This window comes from Pinus tabuliformis, chromosome 5_1, assembly GCF_031772625.1.
Source record: "Pinus tabuliformis cultivar Carrire ecotype Pingquan chromosome 5_1, CPIR1, whole genome shotgun sequence".
Classification (NCBI taxonomy): domain Eukaryota; kingdom Viridiplantae; phylum Streptophyta; class Pinopsida; order Pinales; family Pinaceae; genus Pinus; species Pinus tabuliformis.
Window position 1 is genome coordinate 651,563,665 of NC_142305.1, and position 16,513 is coordinate 651,580,177.

At 41.1% G+C, this 16,513-nt stretch overlaps 1 protein-coding gene across 1 annotated transcript in view; it reads right to left on the reverse strand.

The window, feature by feature from the left end:
- Positions 1-16,513, reverse strand: part of LOC149166679 (glycoside hydrolase family 2 protein) — a 471,778-nt gene that overhangs the window by 143,525 nt on the left and 311,740 nt on the right.

A 16,513-nucleotide genomic window follows, 5' to 3' on the forward strand; every position in this document is an offset into this window, starting at 1 on the left:
AAAACAAAAGGCAGAAGGGTATATACAATGGAATTTACATTCTCTTCCTTAAAGCAACAAGCACAATGATAATATCTGAATAATCACAAACACCATTGTCTAACATGGCATCTTAGACCAACAAAACCTTTTGACAGCGACTGGATACACACATCTTCTGTCCACAAAAGGCAGAAGGCAGACAAAAGGTTAACCTCGTTCTTAAAAGCATATTTGCATCGCAACTTCCAATGAACAAGCAGACCAAAAATTCTCAAGCTCTGCCAAATACTACTGGAAGAAGAACAGAACAAAAATCTGCAGTCACTCGACAACATTTCACAGTAAAGAATATGGCGCTGAAGAATAGCAAACAAATCAGCCTGAACATGCTCCCAACACTATCTAACCAAAGGAGAATCCAAATTAAAGGGTTCAGCATTTCCTCCCTGACAAAGTAGGGCAAAGCCCATCTAAGAAGTCACTCTTAGCCATGGAAGCCTTGGAAGGAAGGCCCTGGTAAATCACCAACAAAGCAAATACTCGAAGCTTGTAGGACACCCTCATCAACAACACACTATATAACCTCGAAATCCAATGATTCTCAGCATCAAAAGACACCCACCATGCACTAAGCACTGGCCCAGGTTAATGGCACAAATAAAAAATGGAATATAATGTACAAGAATCATAACTAACCAAAAGGCACCAAAACTACATTCCCAATCACAACAAAAGGGCCCTAGAATATCTATATTCATTTTGAAAAGATCTTCCTATGGGACAAGACCAATAATCTCTATAATAACAAGACGACCAGAAGAACATAGAGCATACTTACAAACTATGATGCACTAGTCCTTATAGAAAAGAGAACTGGCATCTGACAGATCCCTCCACAAACTAGAAGAAATAAAAATAAAAATTCTTACTAAATCAATGTGATTGAAAACAAACTCCCAATTGGGATGAGGAGCAGGGTAGGTAAGAACGACAGGAGTAATCATTACAAAGGGAGGGAAGCTGGATGTGACTCTAGGGAAGAGGCAGCCCTTCCAACAAAAACAATGATTAATGGGACAGCTCAAGCTTCAAGAAACCGGAGTGGAGGTGGTGGATTGCAGATGAGTAGCAGGAGTGGTGGCAGTAGTGGCAGAGCAAATAAGGTAATGAAGAGCCATTATATGAAGATAGCGGTAAGTAGAGATAAGTTCATTCTAAACGGGGAGAAGGAGGAGCTAAACGAGCTACACCCAGGAGTCAACAACAGGGAGATCAGCATCTTCGGGTATGTGAATTCTATGAACTATGTCCCCTTACCATATAGCTCAATAGATAGAATGGATATGTTTAGCCAATGTGAAGCCCGGGATGATGAAAAATATGAGCACCCCTCTGTAATTCACGGAGAAGGTTATAAGGAATTGCACTAGGTGGGGAATCTGGATAAAAAGGGCAGCTGTAATAGTGAATACAGCCGGAGAAATTACGAGGAAAACCGAGAGAAGTACCCCCAGTCAGGAGAGGAGATGAAGCCTGGTAAGAGAGACCTGAAAATCATGCCAATATCCCAGCATCTAGTCCGCATGACAGAGGGCATAATAGACCTTTTGTATCCGGAGAAGGGCGAGCAATGCCAGATTCAAAGGAACAAAGGGGATTGCAGCAGGATTAGAGGAATAACCAAAGGCAATCCGGCAAGCGAAGATGATGATGAGAATCTCAAAAAATTAGCACTTGTGATTGATGAATGTCTACAGGTGAAGGCAGAACAAGGGATGGTGCGTCCGGGCCAGGGAAGAGGTCAAGGAGGCTGGGGACGCCCAAGGCAGGGGAACCAAGATGGCAGGTCCGCAGAAGCGACCATTCAGGTTCAAAGACAGAAGAATGGGCAAAAATGGTTACAGATCCTGGCAACACAAGGGGAAGGTTGACCCTGTACAGACAGTCTCTGCATATTTACTGGGTCCTAAAACGCCTGCTGGCAAAAGCTCTTGAACAAGTTGCAAAGGAAATGGCGGAGCTTGCCAATGGGGTGCCAAACTTGCAGAAGGAAATGAAGAATTTCCAAGTCATCATGATTAATCAGAATAACAAGTTAGAGGAGATGTCTCAATTACTGTCCAGGATGGCTGGAAGTGGCCCTAGCCAGGTAGATCAGATGAATATTCCCATGGATACGGACCAGCACACAGGAATCAGGAAGGAATGAGCTTCTGGAGGATCTGCGGGAGCTGTTTTGAATTTCTCCTTTTACAGTTACATGCGAACTAGTAGTTTAATAAGTATTTTCAGTTGTATAGTGCATATAGCCAATATGGAAAGACTTGTCAAGTTTTGTTTTTGGAACGCTTATAGCAAATTAAGGTGGCCAACAGATCTGGTTTCCCTTCGGGGCAGGTTGAGGCCACCAGAACGATGTATATGGTTTCCCTGTTTAGCATAAATAGAAAAGAATGGCACTACCTTTACTTACAAAAAAAAATGTGATTGAAAACAAAGGAGATCAGCAACAAAAGCACCCTACACACTCCAACTCTAAATTGGCCTTCTAACCAATCCCACCCAGCTCAACTGCCTAACATCTACCACTGTACCAAAGCAACTACCTTTCTCCATGCTAACCAGATACTTTTAAAAATGACTACCACCTTACCAAAGCGGCTACCTTCCTCCATGCTAACCAGATACTTTTAAAAATGAAGGATCTTTCCAACATCTTGTGCTAAGAGCAATTGATGCCTCAAAAGAACCTACCAAGAAAATCTCCCCTGCAAACACCAAAGCATCCACTTAGCTACTAGAATTCTCCCTTGAGCTGCCACATCAATCAATCCAAGATCACCCTTGTCCTTGGGCATGGTACAAACATTCCAAGGAACCATAGGTAAACCTTGTACCCCACCTTATTTGTCACAACTAATCAAAGAGTGCAAGAATTGCTCCAACTAATGAAACTAATCCCTACAAGAAAGACAAGAGGACATAATAGATATGAGACGCCTACAAAATATTGCCGACCATAGTCAACTTGCCCGCAATTGGAAGATTCTTGTAATAGTAGGAGAGAAGCATATGCCACACCCATTCTAAACACCAATCCCACATGGCCATTGAGGAAAGACCCATACCAATGTTGCATGAAGCGGGGACATTTTTTGGAAGCAAAGCGTCAGAAGCGTCATTTTCCAAATATATAGGAAGCAAAGCGTATCAGAAGCGTCTACTATATATATATATATATATATATATATATATATATATATATATATATATATATATATATATATATTTCCATTTATATTATAAAAAACATCCAAAGTACCAAATTAGTTGTAGAAGATATGAAAACATGCATATTTGTACATAAATCAAGATAGATATGGCATCCATTGTACACCAATGATTAATTATTCGACCATCAACCATCTAGATTTTAGCAATTACAAACATACATCAAATTTTTAAGCATATCATAAAACATAAAACATTTAGAAGATAAAATCATTAAACATTCAAATAACTTATCTAGCAAGTGAGCAACTGTCAACATGAGTCATGTCCAAAATTCAATTAATAATGTTTACAAAATAGGCCACTTGGCCACCACCAAGACTCAAGTACACACTGAACTAGGAAGAGTAAGGAAAAAAACTTCAAATTCACAACGAGACTACAAGCTAATCTATGACAAAAGTAGTAAATTGTGAATAAATCTACTAATCTCTCCTTTCACCACAAACAGTACGCGAGCCTCCATGTAGTGGCAATGAAGAAGATGGTGGCAATGAAGAAGATGGTGGTTGTGGAAGTTGTGGCAGTGGAACTGATGAAGATGAAGCCTTTGTTGTTGGTGTTTGAAGCACGGAACTTGAGAACCATGGGACCGGATGGGGGTGGCATATTAACTCAATCATCATCATCTCAGATAAGAGAATCCCCCAATTGCTCTAATCGCAACACTCCATCCTCCAAATTGGCCTCCTCAGGATTTTTGTCCCAAAGCTTAAGGTCTTTATTAGTCTTTGCATTGTCACAATAATGGGACAACAATCCCAAGTTGTAGTGAACATAAATCACACCCTCTGCCCAATCTAAATTTAACTTGTTCCTTTCAACACTGTGGATGAAAGAATAAGAGCTCCAGCACCTCTCTATAGAAGAAGTGTTTACCACCTATGATAGCACCCACAATGCCAAAGTTTGTAGAAGTGGCGTAGCACCTCCATGCATGTTCCACCACTCAAGAGAAGATAAATTCTCTCAGTCTCTAATTACATGATTGCTCCCAAACGTACCAATGTCAAGCGTATAGTTGCTCAAATGTTTTTGTAGCATGGAAGACTCCTCCTCATCAAGGACTAATTTATCCAATGCTTTCATATAACCAAATAGTGTTGAGAAATCTAGGGCAATGTTCCATAAGGGTTTTATTAACAGATTTATCATTAACTTGACAAGTTCTTGTGATGCTTATTACACTAGATCTTTAATTTTTAAGTTATGATCATCATCAAGATAAATGCCAAACAAGAAGATCACATTACAAACAACAAATGTTGAAGTTTCTAAGTCTCTTAGTTAGAAACCCTCCTTGCACTTTATCAGATTTATTCCTACCTACTTGTTACTTTACTTAACAAGTTATTTACAATGTAAATACTGAAAATAAACACTAGTGCATGCTCAACATATTACAGATCAACAACTAAAGGAAACAAAAATAGTCGAGCCATATGACACCATTATTTTTGGACCAATATCCTCGGAAAAACCCAATGTGGGAAAACCAGTGCAGCTATCTAAGGGTTTTCTTATTAAGCAATATCATAGTACAATCTGGGTGCCGAAACTGGCCTACCCAATAGAGAATTTCCTTGGCAGTAATACCTCTTAGTTTCTGACAAATCTCCTGGCTGAAACCCCGGATAATCCTTCCAGCAGCTCCTCAGCACCAATCTGCCCCAGAAACCCCAGCGTCAGCCTCTCTCTAAATTGCGCCAGCCCCTCTCTGCCCAGCGCTGGCCCTACGTCACCCCGAATGGGTCTGCATCAGCCTTAGGAGGCCCTGCGTCAGCCCTCTGGCCCTCTGTGTCAGCAACGTTGGCCTCTCTGAGGCTCTGCGCAGCTCCCGACTGCCTCTACGTGGCCTTGCATGAGCCCTGGCTAGCAAAGCGTCACTCTCCCCAGCTACTGCGTTGCTCTCCCGGCACTATCTCTGCCTCTCTATCTCTTTGCACTCAATGCCCCTTAGCTGCAACTCTCGATCACTAATTTTATCTCTCTTAGCAAACCCCACTCTAGAGAATAGATTGACTGATCACTCTGGTGTATTCTCCAAGTGACCCTCAAGCCTCCTCTTATACTTTTCTTGTTGACATATCAACGGCTGAGATTAAGTCCCTAATCAACAACTAAGATTAGATATGGCTTGATCCATGTCTTTTGGACCATTCTAACACAATTTCATATTAATACACATTAATATTTTATTTTCAAACTTAGGGACTACATTAAAAATATTAATTATTTTCATATCTCCTGAACTGTTTAGAATCCGCCCAAACCCTTTCTGGGTATTGAAAATCTCATGTGCCCCAACCTCTACACCAAATTTCATGGCTTAGAGCACATCCAATGCTACCCCAAATCAACACTCCCTCTTAGCGAGGACTGTGCTCTAACAATATTCCTCACTAGTATTACTCTGATCATCCAGCATCGGTACCTGTGCTAATGCTAGGCCTTCCTGCCCAACATCCTCTACATTGTTGCATCCTGTATTGCTACCCATGGTTCTGCCACAGCGACTGCTGCATCTATACGATAGCTCCCTCTGCGTCCATGTTGTTGTTGCTCCTTTCTCCCAGCACTGCATCCACACTGCACCTCCTCTCATCATGTTGCATCGTGCTGCCTGTTGAGTCTTGAAAATGTCATTCATTTGCATTATACTTTCACTATTATGTCCATTATATCACCTCCATTTCACTACTATGTCACCACATTCATCCCACTTTCATTATTATTGGGCCACCTTTATGTTTTTCCAATATTTATTATTTCTAAGCCTTTTAAGTGAATTTGTGGTTAAACATTAGAAAATAATGTGCATATGCTTATACCTAACAAATGGGTTGAGATTGTTGACATGTGTAGGTTGAAAGGAGGCTTCTAGAAGACCCTCATGTGGCACTCTAAGGCCAAATTCGAATTTGGTTGGAAAGAATCATGGGATCATGAGGATATGTGTCACATCTCCTAATTGTATTGTAACTCTAAAAAGACATGTGTCTTATCAGTTCCTATTTTGATTAGGACTCTAGAGGTAGAGGGAGAGATTCATGGACTATCATTAATGAGATGGCTCTCATCTTTTTGTATAAATAGGAGATCTCTCTCCTTCATTTGCTAGTCTTTCCTTTAGTCTTTTCTTAGTCCTTTTAGTTTGTTAGTCCCATGGCTTTTGAAAGCTTTGGAGAGCTTTGTTGTACTTTGCACTTTTGAAGAAATTGAATAAAGCTTTGATGTTCTCAACATGGAAGGAGATGTGAAGTAGATGTCATGGAGCATATTAGGATGTAAGTAGATTAGATTTCATTTTGTAAATATTGCTTTGTAGAATGTAAGGTAGATTAGATTTTCATTCATGCAATTTTAATTTATGCAAGTTATTTTCTCCCGGGATTGTGTGTCTTTGTTGTATTTGCTTTATCTCTAATGGTATTTTCAGTTGTCATATTCATAAGTTGCTGCCTTTATTTTATTTTTCTAGCTTGACTTCTAGTTTAGTTTCTCAAGTTGTATGCTAACATATTGATGGTCTCTTTATCATAAGTTGTTCATCTTTAAGAGATCAGAATATTAATAAATTACAGCTTGCTTTGAGTACTTTTTAGACTAATCTCTAACTACTTCTTAATCGTGTTTCACATAATCCCATATGTTGGAAGCAGAGAGTTAGGAAGAGTTGAACATTATAACTGGTCTTTAAAGTGGATTTTTCATATTTTGATTACTTTTTAGACTTATTTCTAACTACTTCTTAATCGTGTTTCACATAATCCCATATGTTGGAAGCAGAGAGTTAGGAAGAGTTGAACATTATAACTGGTCTTTAAAGTAGTTTTTCTTATTTTTTTGCAGCAGCATGAGTAGTGACTAGTGCCATTAGAAAGTGGTTTTTATGCTTTGCTTTCAGTTTCATTTCAAGTTATTTCTTTCAAGCTCTTTCTTTGCAAGTTTAATGTACAGTTTGAATTACTGCATGCCTTCAAGTTGATTGTAGATTAATGATGCACATAGCCTTCTAATGAACTAATGACGTGATAGAATCATCTTGTCCTTTTGCTGCAGCAACAAGGATACTGGGTCTCATAGTCATTCTCTCATTATTTGATTATTGCATGTAAGAACAAAACCTCAAAAACAACATAAACTATAAAACAACGAAGTAAGAGAAAGGTTAACTAAGCACATATAGTGCACCACACTTCATCAGTTTACGATACCCGGATTGATAATTTATGTAGAGCAATTTAAGACATTAAATTGACTAGACACTGCCCACTGCTGCACTGCAACTCAGTTACTGAGAAGTAAGTAACTGATCTCCCAACTGACCTCCCTGTTGGGCTAGAGACACCCACTGACGCTGAAGCTCCCTCTGTCGCTGACAAGTGCTCTCTCTCTGACCTCTGCGTTGCTGCAACAACTCCTTGCATCTTGCACCATTGCACACCTCTCTGTGCCATCCTACACTGGTGCAACACTCCTGTGCCTTTCGCACTATTGTAGCTTGCTAGCCTCGCACTATCTCGGGACTCCTGCACTGTAGCTCTCTTTGTCACTCCATCTGCATCCGTCTCTACCCACATCATCCAGTCCTGCTACTCCTCTTCGGGGCTCCTGTATCAAGGTCTAATCCAAGAGGCTGGGTACCTCGAGGATCCTGCCCCTCATCGCTTGTAGTCCGCCTGACTACAACTTGATGTCTCCCCACTTCTTCTCAAGTGGTGCGTGTTCACTCATGGCACAATCATCGTCTGTCAAAACTTCCTTCTCTGCCTGTGTTGGCGCTGCCTTAGTCTCAGAAGACTCTCTCTTACTCTTCTTCCTTGGACACTGGGTCGCATAATCACCCAGTGCCCCACAGTGGAAGCACTTGATCTTCGAGAGATCTTTCTTCTTCCGCTTTTCCTGCTTTCCCTCAGATGATGCTAGGCCAACATCTTCCTCCTCATGCTTGACTTTGATCCCCTTGCTGCTGCTACCCGTCTTCGACTGACGTCTGATCTCTTCCTGGCGAAGCGCTGCCCACATCTCGTCCCAAGTTGGGAGAGTCCCTCTACCCAGTATACTCTGGACAAATACCTCCCAGTCTTTTGAGACAACAATCAGGGTTTTCCTCACCATCAACTCCTGATCTGATGTTGCTTCTATAACAGTCAACTGATCTCGGATCTCATTTAGTCCTCCAAGGAAAGTGTCAATCGGCACTCCCTTCTTCATCTGATACGACCTCAACTGATTCTCAAGTAGCATTCTTCTCTGCACAAAAGTATGCTGGTACAATTTCTTGAGAGCCTCCCACATCTCAAATGTCGTTTCCTTCTCGGCTATGTGTGGTACTACATGATCCTTGACCCCGTCAAGGATGATGCTCTTGGCCCTCACCATTGCCTCCTCGTACTTGTTCTTATCATTGGGGTCGACTGGGATAGCTATTACCTTCAAGGCGAAGTTCATGACACAATTTTTGTCAAGTACGGATAAGATTCTAGCCTTCCAGATTGCAAAGTTCGATGCTTCGTCCAGTCTATCCTGGTCTCTTACTCTGTGTAATGCCATAATGCCCCTCTACTTCCCTCCTGGAAGTTCTTTGTTCGACTCCTCTAAGTCTCTACTTCCCGTCTGAAAGTTCTCTTCTGGACTCCCTCTGAGTCCTGATTTCCCTCCTGGAAATCCTTCTGTCACTGTCGAGATGCCCCCTACTCTAATCGTCTTGTGCAACCACACCACTGATCCGAGTTCCTCGACTAGAAACCCTTGGTAGTAGCTCCTCTTGGCCTTGCTCTGTCAGGTACTGTTCCAACTACAGTACCTCACCAGCTCCACTCTGCAATATTCCCATAGCCTTCTAAACCCCAGCGACCTGAAGGTGAGGGCCCCTAGGCTCTGTGCAATCTCGGCAACAGCAACCCAGCCTACTTAGCCAACTGCATCAGCCCTCCCAGCTACTGCGTGGCTCTTCTTGAGGCTCCTTTTGCCTTCCTTATCCTCTGTGCTGCCTCTTCTCAGCTCACCCTTGATGACGCAGGCACTATGTCACCCTTCCCTTGCTGTTGCTCTGCTAGAAATAGCTTCTGTCACCTTGGGAAAGCTGTTTTTTGTTGCTATTGCTCTGCTCGGCTGATGTCCTTAGTCCTCCTGTGATTTGCAATCACGCTCTGATACCACGTTGAAGTTTCTAAGTCTACTTGGTTAGAAACCCTCCATGCACTTTATCAGATTTATTCCTACCTAGTTATTTTACTTAACAAGTTATTTACAATGTAAACACTGAAAATAAACACTAGTGCATGCTCAACATATTACAGATCAACAACTAAAGGAAACAGAAACAATCATGCCATCTGACACCATTATTTTTGGACCAATGTCCTTGGAAACACCCAATGTGGGAAAACCGGTGCAACTATCTGAGGGTTTTCTTATTAAGTAATATCAGAGTACAATCTGTGTGCCGAAACTAGCCTACCCAACAGAGAATTTCCTTGGCAGTAATACCTCTCAGTTTTTGACAAATCTCCTTGCTGAAACCCCGGATAATCCTTTCGTCAACTCCTTAGCACTAATCTGCCCCAGAAACCCCAGCGTCAGCCTCTCTCTGGACTGCGTCAGCCCCTCTCTGCCCAGCGTTGGTCCTGTGTCACCCCGGATGGGTCTACGTCAGCCTTAGGAGGCCCTGCGTCAACCTTCCGGCCCTCTACGTCAACAATGCTGGCCTCTCTGAGGCTCTGTGCAGCTCCCGATTGCCTCTGCGTGAGCCCTGGCTGGCTCTGCATCACTCTCCCCAACTACTGCACTGCTCTTCTGGCACTATCTCTGCCTCTTTGTCTCTATGTACTCAATGCCCCTCAGCTGCAACTCCTGATCACTAATTCTATCTCTCTTAGCAAAACCCATTCTAGAGAATAGAATGACTGATCACTTTGGTGTATTCTCCAAGTGAATCTCAAGCCTCCTCTTATACTTTTCCTGTTGACATATCAATGGCCGAGATTAAGTCCCTATTCAACGGCTAAGATTAGATCTGGCTTGATCCATTTCTTTTAGAGCATTCTAACACAGTTTCATATTAATACACATTAATATTTTATTTTCCCTAAGTTTAAACTTAGGGACTCCATTAAAAATATTAATTATTTTAATATCTCCTGAACTATTTAGAATCTGCCCAAACCCTTTCTGGGTATTGGAAATCTCATGTGCCCCAACCTCTACATCAAATTTCGTGGCTTAGAGCACATCCGATACTACCCCAAATCAACAACAAAGACACTAGAGATAGGCTCCAAGCCAAGGAAAAACCCCTCAATGGGGGAAAACACGGAGAACTTTCTTCTTATAGAATCAATTCAACGAGACTTCCAAGACCATAGACCATAGAAAACTCACCAAGATTAGGGCAACCACCCAAGACAATGAATTTCTTATTCAAACAAGATTGTTGCTTCTTACTGCACAACTTCAGACCTGTGGAAACCCTAGTTTTCCACAGAAAAATTTGGCTGCCAAGAGAGAGAAGAGTAGACCAAAACCAAACAAAGAGAGAGATACTTTGTTGCCTTCTTCAGAACTTCGCTCTTCCTATGTTGCCTCAGATCTGCCCAAGATGTTCGATGCTCAAGTGTGTCTTGTGGAGGACAAATGTTCCTCTTTATATAGCTTTCCATGTGGGTGCATGGGCCTCATCTAGGCCGACTTTAGGGGCTAACCAACCTGACTCTTGGTAGTTTTTAGATAATTTTATATTAATAAAAATAAAAATTTCTTGATACATGAGCCCTTAAAGGGTCTTTACATCATGACTTTGACTTGACTCAAGACTCAACTCCTAGAGCACTCAATGCGTGCTTTAACCTATTGACTATTGACCCAAGCATGAAACCCATGCTTTAATAAGTCAATTTTCTTTTAAATAAAATTCTTTTTCTTTCTTTTGACAAGTGCAATAATCAAGTCATGATCCAAATACAACTATGAAGGTCGAAACTAGTTACAACTCTCAACACTCCCTCTTAACTAAGGAGGTATTCATAATGGACCACAAGTACAAGGGGAGTACTTCCATTGAAAAGTTCTCATAAGAAGAGTCAGATTGCTAAGCCATCTCATAAGCTATCTTTCAGCTTATGTCAATGCATCTCATCCAGTGTGGAAAAAGTCCCGGAAAAATCGGGATTTATTCCTAAAATTGCGATTTTTTTAGCGAAAGGATTAAATCGGCCGATTTTTTGGCGATTTTTTCATAAACAAAAAAATCGCGATTTTATCGAAATACTCCCAATTAAATCGCGAGTCGATCGAAAAAATCAGTGTGAAATTTTTTTGGTTGATAAAAAGCCGCAAAGGGTTATTAACTCAGTTTAGTTTTTTCCATTTGGCCTGTGCATTTGTGGCTGCTGTGGAGAACCGAGAGAACGAGGGTTTGCAAGCATGGAGAGGAGCCGGCGTAAATTCAAATTGTGAGCCGGATTGATAGCATTTGCCAAGGTTGACCGTTGAACAATCTGTCGTTGAATAACTGTTCCAGTTCAACATTGCCAGTAGATCCAATGTTAAATCCTTTCCTGTTTAATATTTATTGCTTTTCATTTCCCTATAAATATTAAAAACAAAAGTCCTGCTCCCTGCATGAATTGGTTCTACTGCTACACACGTTAAACTTTTAAAGGATTCTGGTGGTTGATTTCTCAATTTTGTGGGTTTGAAAATTTTCGTTGGAAACTTAACAAGTTAACAGTTTATTAACCAGTGGAAAACCATTCCAAGTCAAAGGGAATTGAATCATTCATCATATCATAGGATCAACAGTTATAATGAAGGTCTGTTTACTATTTAGGACAGCAGAAAGCATGAATTTGATGAGTAAAATACTAAAATTCAACCGCTGTAGAAAAGGACGGTGAAATAGTTGAATCAAACCATTGAATATATGCTATATCTCGAGTCCTCATTAGTAATTACTAATTACCATATCCACACATCCAATATTTTTGAAATTTCTTAACAAGATGTGGAAATGACAAGGGCTGAAAATTGAAATCACAGTGACAGTACCACTTTCATGCATTCTTTCCATTCAAAGAAAATGCGAAAACAGTCATCAAGGCATTTTCATGGACAATAACAATAAAGTTATAAACTTCATCAATTGTGAAAGATTCATGGAAGCCAAATGGGGCTGTTCCAAAATCTGGGAACATGTTGAATCCAAACGTTGGGATGAAGTTGAATTCATCAAAAGGAAACTTGTTGATGCCTGTTACATGGTAGCTTTCCTCACTTGCACTATGCTAATTTTTTAACAGATTCATGCCCATGGAGTCACATTAATGCCTATGAAATTTGAATCTGTTAGTGGGCAGTGTAGAGTAGCACAGTTGCAGAAAGGGCATCAAATGAAAATCACTGTGACTGGTCACTGAACGACATTTAATATTTCCATATTTTGGGAAAAATATGATCAAATTTTATGTGATGTATTACGGTATTACCTATGGATTCTTGTCATATATTATTGAGAAGTCATATATATTACAGTGACATTTTGTTCTGTCATTAAATTGATGGATCATTGCTACTATATTGATGGATCATTGCTAATTGAATTTGTTTCAATTTTTTTTGTGCCCAGGTTTAAACTTTAAATTCAAACTCAAAGTTTAAAACAAAATGCCGAGGATTTTGGATTCTATGTGGGAGTTTGGTGAGCCTAATGCTACACCCGAAACTGAGGGAGTCAATAGAATGTATTTGACTTGCAAGTTGTGTGGCAAACATATGTCAGGAGGCATCAACAGATTAAAATTCCATTTGGGGCAAATTCCGGGGCAAAATGTTGAACTTTGCACAAAACCAAGTCCAGAAATCATCCGACAGGCCATTCAATCATTGATGGATAAAGAGGAAGGAAAAGACACCAGGGCAGCACTAAAAAGCAACTTGGAGGGGGCTCAAGAGTGGGGGGAATTGAGAGTGGCAGTGCTTCTACAGCAGCATCACCTTCCTCACCCATGGGTACTCATCCTTCTATCTCATCTTTTTTTGTTCCTAGAACAACAGATGGTTCACAACCTGGGATCAAATCATCAATGAAAAAAAAGGAAAAGGCAGAAGCTGACAAGTTGGTCAGTAGGTGTCTTCTATGGAGTGTTGTTCCTTTCAACATTGCCAAGACAAACCCATTCTACTAGCCTATGTTTGAAGCTGTTGTTGTCGTTGGCCCGGGGTACAAAGCCCCCACCTTTGTAGAATTGAGAGGGCCTCTTCTTCAAGATGAAAAGACTGAATGCACTGCTAGATTGGCATAGTTTAGGGCACCATGGGAGCACATTGGATGCACAGTCATGTCAGATGGTTGGACTGACCAAAAGGGTAGGACCCTTCTTAACTTTTTGGTTAGTTGTCCCAAGGGGACAATGTTTATGAAATCTGTTGATGCATCTGCACACATTAAAGATGCACGTACATTATGTGAGTTGTTGGACCTCTTCATTCAGGAAGTAGGCCCAAGCAATGTTGTCCAAGTCATAATGGACAACACTGCAAATTATGTTGCAGCTGGCAAGATGCTTATGGAGAGGTATCCTAACTTGTTTTGGACACCTTGTGCTGCTCATTGCATTGACTTGATGTTGGAGGATATAGGTAAGATTCCTACTGTGAGGGATATTGTTGAATCATCCAAGAGCATAACAAAATTTATATATAATCATTCATCTGTGCTTAGTTTGATGAGAAAATTCACCAACAACAAAGAGTTGGTGCGGCCTGCCATTACACGATTTGCCACTACTTTCATATCTCTTCAGTCTCTATTGAATTCTATGTGGGAGGTGAAGAGCATGTTTCTCTCAGCGGATTGGCGTTCTTTATCTATTAGCCGCAAACCGAAGGGAGAAGGCATATGCAGACTAGTTTCATATGATCAGAGCTTTTGGGCAGGAGTAGAAGAGGTGTGTGCCATTTCAGAACCTTTGGTAAAGGTTTTTCGGTTGGTTGATGGAGAAAAGCCCGCAATGGGCTACTCGTATGAGGCCATGGATAGGGCCAAAGAAGCCATCCGTGTTTATTATGCAGATAAGGGAGACGAGGGGTTAGAGAAACAACAGGTCATATGGAGAGTGATTGATCAGCGATGGAACAATACCCTCCATCGCCCCATTCATGCTGCAGGTGTCTACCTCAACCCTGCACTTTCTTATGCTTGTGGTTTCAGATTTGATGTCGAGGTGATGGATGGATTCTTCACTTGTGTGGAGAGGATGGTGTCATTTGAGCAAGAACGTGAGGAGATTTCTAAAGAAATGGAGGTCTATAGGATGGGAGGTGGCACATTTGGTTTTAACATGGCTATTAAGAATAGGACGACCAAAATGCCCATTGGAGTGTATTTGACAAAATACACTCCAAAAAGCGCAACAGGTAAAAACTAAAAAGATTTCAAATTAAATTTTTTGAATTCGTTTGATTAATTTTAATATTTAAATTTTCTAAGTACTAATTTACAATCTATGACCCTAATACAGATTGGAGTCCCAACGCCTCAATGACATGGTCTACATCTACTACAATCTTCGATTGTGGGTGAGACAGCTTCAGAAACCTACTGATGTGGAAGCCATCTCATTGGACAATATTGATACCACCGCTGCATGGAGAGTCGAGACTAAGAGGCCGATCTTGGACACGATCCCGGATTGGTTAGGTGTGGATCTAGAGGATGTAGCAGTTGCAGAGGAGGGAGAGCCAAGGATAGAGGAGGAGGAGGAGGAGTAACATCAGGGTCAGGAGGCAGTAGCAGAGCTGGATGAGGATGCTGAGGAGGAGGTGACACCATCTAGGGTGGGCAGCAGCAGTGGCAGCATAGCACAGAGGCCACCTCTTCCATCGGCTTCTAGAGGACGATTGAGTCCATTTCATTTTGTATCCCCAGGGGCAGGGTCTTCTTCCTCTAGTGGAAAAGGTAAAGCCATTCCCTATTCCCGTAAAAGGGGAAGAGGATCTCAGTGACTGATTAGTGATTACTTGATGACTTTTAGATGACTCATGATGTACATTTATTATATTTTTTGTTGATATTTTGACTCTTGAGAGTTGAGACTCAGACAAGACTCGAAATTCAGGAGTTGATTCACTATTTTGATATGTGATGTAGCACTAGACTTCATATACATATTATATATTAGCTTTCTTTACATGTTTATGTGGAAATGCATTTATTTGATGTTGTGGATACTCTAGATGTTAAAAAAAAAAAAAAAAAAAAATGATTAATTTTGTGTTTTTTTAATTTTGCCGACTTTTTGGCGACTTTTTCGAAAAACTCCTGACTTTGCCGAGTTTTTCAACTTTTGTACCCTTGCCAAATTAATCCCAACTTCGACTTTTTCCACATTGATCTCATCATATCGACCAACAATTGTTGATTTGGGTTAGCATCAGATGTACTCTAGGCCTCAAATTTTGTAGGGAGGCTTGGGCACATGTATTCGAAAGAACCCAGAAAGTGTTTTGGGAAATTCTCAAAGACAATTTTATTAAAATAATTAATATTAAAGGGACCCTAAGTCTAAAATTAGGAAATTAAAAATATTAATGGGTTTTAATCTAATTGTGGGTGTAACTTCTAGAAGAAGACAAGGATCAAGCTAAAATGATTTTAGCCATTGATTAGCTTTTAATTTGGACCGTTGAATGTCAATGAGAAGATTATTTAAGGGAGCTTGTGGGTCATTTGAAAAACACACCGAATTTCAGAAGTGAGAAGTCAACAGAATGAAGTTCTAATCGAGGATATTTCTTGCAGTTGAGGGGCAGGGATATCATCTGGAGAGAGAGAGAGATTTTCTCAGCGGGAGAATCATCAGCAGAGAGAGGCAGAGGGCGATCTAGCATCTCTCACGCAAAGGCTGACGCAGGGCCGCGAAGGGCCACGCAGAGGGTGAGAGAGTCCGAAATTTTGTTGGGCAGAGTCAATTTCAGAAGCCAGGAGCTGGGGTGTGAGACTAGGAGGCTGAGAGCAGTGACTTCCGGCAACAAATCGATCAACTGGCTGGGTGACGCAGTGTCTAGAGGGGTCAATGCAGGGACTGCGTAAGGACTGCACAGAGGCAGCGTGGGGCCTGCTAGAGGCACCTCATCCAGTGTCTGGATCAGTCGTGACTTTTCTCAATGATTGTGTGAGGTAATCTCACAAATCTTTCTGCCATTATTTCTCTCTTTGTACCTGAATAACCCTTGAGGT